Source organism: Opisthorchis viverrini (genome assembly GCF_000715545.1).
Source record: "Opisthorchis viverrini unplaced genomic scaffold opera_v5_491, whole genome shotgun sequence".
In the NCBI taxonomy this organism is placed as follows: domain Eukaryota; kingdom Metazoa; phylum Platyhelminthes; class Trematoda; order Opisthorchiida; family Opisthorchiidae; genus Opisthorchis; species Opisthorchis viverrini.
This window is the reverse complement of record NW_008752151.1, coordinates 34476-40846: the sequence shown is the minus strand read 5'-3', so window position 1 is coordinate 40846 and position 6371 is coordinate 34476.

Genomic DNA, 6371 nt, shown 5'->3' with positions numbered 1-6371 from the left:
GTATAAGTAACATCCGCTGACATTTCGGGACGAACAACTTTGATCTATGAATTTCATTTCAACGAAGACTAACCACGTAGTGTAAAGTTTATGTTGCTTCAGTTTACCGCAGTTGTGCCCAAACGAACAGTTTTTGATACTTTCGTCAGATCACTAGTAGAGAAAAACATATTTACATCGATTGGGGCAATGTTTCAGTCGCAAAAGTAATTAGGCTTTCTGAGTCGAAATAACCGTCAATAAATAGAACGAGATGGTGGTATCTCTCGCTGAATAAGTTCGGCAATAAATTTTATAATTACGTGTGAGGACATCACAAATTGTGTAACTAAGTTTCTTTCAATTTCCTGCAGAATGATGAGCTTTGTTGGAAGGGCCACTTGGTTTGTTTATCATTAAAAAAGGAACAATATGCATAGACAAAACAAAATATTTTCTTACGCATAGTGCCCACTGTACAAAGTTTACATTTGGATGATGTGAATTACATTTGAATACCTTGTTTTGAATGAAGCATTGAACAATTTATTTACCCTGTGGCCAAGTTTATCTAGAAACCGACGACACTATTTCCGACTAAACTGACACCCTAGACGGTCACATGAATGAAGCAGTTGTCCTGGTTTCCAGGGGATTTTTTCTTTTACCCGTTTAGACCATACCTCAAGTTCACCTAACGGAGGCACCTACAACTATCTGCAAAACCGTTATACCTTCAGCTGTTTCGAAATGCATATAAGCCTGTTCAATAAACCCCAAATTTGCAGTGATAGTGAGCGTGAATCGAGGGGTAGCAAAAATACTAGGGAGCTCGTTCGGAAATATCATGTGAAATAAACGCCTCCACGTAAGTCATATACCAAATTATTTCTTTTATTTATTTTATTTTATTTATTATTTTATTATTCATCTTTATTTACCATTTATTTATTTGTTCAATAATTTCATTTGCGCAGCTTATGTTTTTCACCTTGTATTATTCAGGTTCATGTTTCTGATTACGGTAGAATCAGAGCATTCTGGGGTAAAACACGCAGACAATTGTCATTTAAACATATCACCTAAAAATGCTGTGATATCGAACGATTTCGAGAACCTTGCAATTTTATACAAAAAACAACACTGCATCTTTAAGCAAATGTCAGCTGCTTGGTTAGTCGCAGAAGATTTTAAAAGCATTGGCTAATGCAGAAAACATATCGCACGCGCTGCGGCCGAAAGGTTGAGAAACCATCTTGCAGATGTTTTATCTTTAAATTTTTTATTAGTTTGCTACGCCAACTTCAATAGTTTGAAGCTGGACGCTTGTTCCGCATTTCAACGGAAAACCAGAAAACTAATGTTTTATCAAGACCGCTGAATTTGCCTTCCTTAAAACCCGGCCTACGTTAATTTGGTGATTTTAAATTCCTCAATGCCAGAATTTCGCTGAAAAGTAACTAAGCGACACAGTATTTTGGCGTTCAAAATCTGTCGATAGCTTCTCTCGAAGCATGGTTATAACCTCTTTTAGCAGTAATATATGTAATGGCTTGCCAGAGTTTTAACCACAAAATTAAACATGTCAGCAATTGCCAGCTTTTGATTCAACTTGTGCTCAAAGTATGTTTTTTCTCCAACTTGGAACATGTTCAAAATCTAGTGGCCAATAAATTCCACCGCGGGACAATTTACGTTTGGAAGTGCAGAGTGATATGGCCGGGCAACCATAATCGCTTTGGATATACAAAACAAAAAACTGACTATGATTTTATGAAACGTGGGAAGACCAACGACATCTTTACGACTGATCAACATTAAGAAAATCAGTTTGAATGAACATTAGACCGTGCCGCCAATGCAAACATCATATGTTGCCGACAAAGGTGTTTGACCAATGAAACATTTCTCATATGGAGGCGGTAGCAGTCTAATGGTTATCCTTGAGTTGTGTTGTTTCTGTGGAGGTGCAAGCCGGACAAAATAGTGTCAGATAAATTTCCCTGATATCTATGTGAAAGATTCTGCTTGCTTTCGCTCAACCTGCCTGATGGTCCTAAGCTCGCGCTAAGATGAAGTCCTCATAAAGGTATTTCTTGGGCAAAATGCACAAAGCGCGTATTTACCGACCAAAAGATCTAAACAGACCTCTGTCCCTCGCCTTTGCCTGTCTAGGTTTGGGCATTCTACCAGTATCAAGTCCCAGTGCTTCATTCGTGAATCATAGCAGCTAGACATTAAAAGCTGCTACAGCTGAACAAGTTTTTCCCTAAAGCTGGTTTGCCCTTAAAGTTGTTCATATCCGTGGTTTACAAACTAAGCCTTTCTTAACCTTAAAGGTAGAAATCAGGCAAATTAAAAGTCGGCATGTAGAGCTGAATCAACCCCTGTTAACGTTCTCATTGCCTGATCGATTGTTTGCCAGAATGCGCAAAACCATAACCCTAAAAATCAGAGAAGCACATTTTATGACGTTGTACTGGAGAAAACCGACCTATGAATTACAGACTATTCGGCTTCAACTGCATGATCAGTATTAACTCATTCAGCATAAGAATGTAAGATAACCATTTAACAGAACAAATCAGTAAACCAGCCTTGTTGCTGCATACGAATGGCTGCAGATTGCAGCTTAATTTTGTGAACTTTGTAAACTGCTTTGATTTCTGAAAACGTCAGCCTATGGCATTGAGTCTTTTTCAATTTTGACGACATTAAACACACAGCTTCATGATATGTGTAAAATAAAGCAAAACACTCTGATGTGCATACGTTTAACGCTAAGAAATCGTACAAAATAGTAGCTGAACATTTACGCCGCAAACCGTCGGTTAGTTTTGCGCTACCTCCTAAATCAAACGAGAGATAAGCCGAGATTCAAAGTCCGTGTGATTTTCAAAAAACAATTGAAAAGTAAATCCAAGCTGAAACTTTGCTCTGTATCTTAAAATGGGTACGCCCTGGCGTACGCAACATTTCACGGTTTCTGAAACGCATTGGGACTTCTCTCATAAGTGCTATCAAAGAAAACAGTTTGCATTGTGTTTATGGCATACAAACGGGCTGGTTTCGGGCATTGGTTCTACTTACATCTTCTTTTCTACGATCATCAAACTGGACGTTTCAAAAAGTGCTAACCTTTTAAACTCAAAATGACCGTATAATCTCGACATGTCCGCTTGGATGGTTGGTTCCTACTTTACCAACAAGAGAAAAGAACAACAATTTTTGTCCAGTATTATTTCTTTTTCACTCACGAAGCTTTTGTACTTTAGATGAGAAAGAGGCGAAAGTACAGATGCGTCAGTAAGATATTTGACCGTTTCGGTATCCACATTTATCACCTGCGGACTGGGTGGGTATTTTTTCAATTTATAACACTATAAAGATTCCCGATACACGTGCTGATAGGAGTGGCGTTTGGTCCTCAAAACGAGATCGGCTTGCAAAATGGCATGAAAGTGTCGCGAAATAGATGGCTTACATAGGCTAAACATGCCGTCCTATGATTACAAAAACTTAGTGACTTATTCCCACCCATGCCTACAACGAGGCAGCTCATGCGATTTCTCTCGGTGTACTCAACGGCCTAGGGAACCTTCTTCCCCGTTGAAAGAAGTAATTTGCCAGCTCATTGTCTAAAGCTTCCGTTTACGCCTCTTTAGTCATAACATCGGATATAAAGTCAGCCGTAAATGTGGGGTGGAAGTTCCTCTGCCATCTGGTTTCTGATCTGCCTGGTTTTTTCTTTCAACGTGTGTACCGATATCTCCATATGATTGTACCCCATACTTTCATTCGCCGAAACTTTAATCTAACCTGATCAACTGCCCTGTTGTAAAAATGAAATTAACAGGCTTAATTTACGTTGATAGCTCCTGGATTTCCTAGCCATGATAGCCATAAAGTACAGCTATGCTGATCTAATTAGGAGAAATTTCTTTCCGCCCCTGAATAATAAGCGAGAAATCAGCATGTTCATTAAAAGCAAAGCAAGCACGCATCTGGACGGTGACCAAGCGCCAGGAGAAAATAAATAGTGTGGCGCATCCCAGCATGCAATGAACTAAAGTTCCTGTTTTGACGCACGAAGGGTCAAGCATCTGCAAAATTACCCATCAGTAATCAGTAGAATTTACGGTAATCCAGGCTTACGCCAAGTTGGTGGAGCTTTGTCAGTCACGTCATCAAAGACTTTCAAGAAAGATCGTATAATCACCCATTCATTTTAGCAAACATCGGGATATTAAGTCAGGGGAGATCCGAGTGAGCTCTTCTAACTGTGGCCGACGGAACAATTGCTCTACTGTTTTGGTGGTCATTAGGCATCTGTTGGTCATTCTGCAGTATCTAATGTGTGCCAGACAGGAATGCTAAAATTATCCTCGCTCCCGCTAACTCCAGCTGAACTAACAGACCACCGATCAAATTGAAATATTAGTAAAAAATTGTGCACTTTCAAATCAGAATCGCCATTCTTTGAGTAAGATGGCAATGCTCAAATAATGACCTATACGACATCATTTAGAAGTGAAACTTCACAGTGGCCAGAATAAAGACCAGGCAACCGCAGATTTTCAGGACAGATCAAATTTACGTTTTTTTGACGCTTCCCACTTACTTGCAAGAGCTGAAACGTTATTCATAAAAAAACTGGACGTTTTCTGCAACCTGACCAATGTTTTTACTCGTATGCAATTGCAATTGCAGCAATAGTAGATGGGTCGGCAATAAAGCAGGGTGTATTTCCTCAACATTGTCATAAGCAAATGACCTACAATTTGCTCGTACGAAAAACTAACGTAGTAGACGATTTCTTGCTAGATGACTTTAACATAACTACAGTTCTTACGTTTGGACGACTGCAAACAAATTCGAATTACCAAACCTCCAATAAAAAAGCGACTATTGACTCCCAAATTCATTGATAAAAAAAACCACATAAAGGAAGATAATTCTACATGACAGATTTGATTTTCTGCAGGGTTGGTATCATCATTTTACCTACTTATTCAAGATAATGCGTTTGAATACTCACACGCCACCTTTTGTATCAGCTGGTCAGCTGAAACACAAATGGATTAGTTCAAATTCAAAAGACTTATAACGAATAAATTACTATTTGATTTTGCTTCAGAAACCTATCTAGTAGATACGGTGCTCACAAACCGCATTTAATTAAATGTAAATTAAAGAACCAGCCGATCGCAAGCACAAGGACTGTTGGCGGGTGGACGTTTTGTTTTTTGTAAAAACTATATCAAATGCTCAAAAACAAACTGGGGTTCAGACCTGGTATTTCAGTGNAAAAACCACATAAAGGAAGATAATGCGACATGACAGATTTGATTTTCTGCAGGGTTGATATCATCATTTTACCCACTTATTCAAGATAATGCGTTTGAATACTCACATGACACCTTTTGTATCAGCTGGTCAGCTGAAACACAAATGATTTAGTTCAAATTCAAAAGACTTATAACGAATAAATTACCATTCGATTTTGCTTCAAAAACCTATCTAGTAGATATGGTGCTCACAAACCGCATTTAATTAGATGTCAATTAAAGAACCAGCCGATCGCAAGCACTAGGACTGTTGGTGGTTGGATGTTTTCTTTTTTGTAAAAACCATATCAATTATTCAAAAACAAACTGGGGTTCAGACCTGGTATTTCAGTGCGTTTAGCTCAATCTGGTAGATGTTGGCGCTGCGGTTATTCAGTCATATGGGCACTTAAGAAGACCCCGGGACCAATCAAAACCCATAAAGTTTCGTCTGGATATCATGAAAATAAAGCTTTTGAAAATTTTTCCCGTAGGTCTGTGACAAACTGAACGCATGTTTATCGGGAAAACAAACAAACTGACATGCAAGTTTAGAATGCTTAAAATTGTTTGGAAATAAAACTAAATTATGCAGTTTGAATACATTTTGATGATTTCATATTATAAACAAAATACAAATTCCACAAATCTTACAACCGAAACCAAAAGTTGCTTAGTGAGTTTCTAGCGTCTGAGGCGCTACCGCACCGGGATGTCCTCATTGGCGGGTCAATCGATCGTCACAATCAGCACAGTTAATGAAACGTCGTTCGATAGTTCGCGCAAGTGTGAACACGTTTGCTTGTTCAGACGAGCAGCGTGTGTTGGTGGAATACTGGTAACAGGCTCGTCTCGCATATCAAATGTCCTGAGTTAAAAACCCGGTATGACGTTTGGAGACGCACGGCAGATAAGCACTCGTGAGAGCAAAACTCGGGTCCAGTGCTTTAATTTGTTGTGAAATCACTTCAAAAATTAGGCTTAAACCCGCGGACGACCGTTCAAATAAGATTGGTATCAATATGAACAACATTGCACAAAAGCGGCGTATCACCCTTGCCCGTC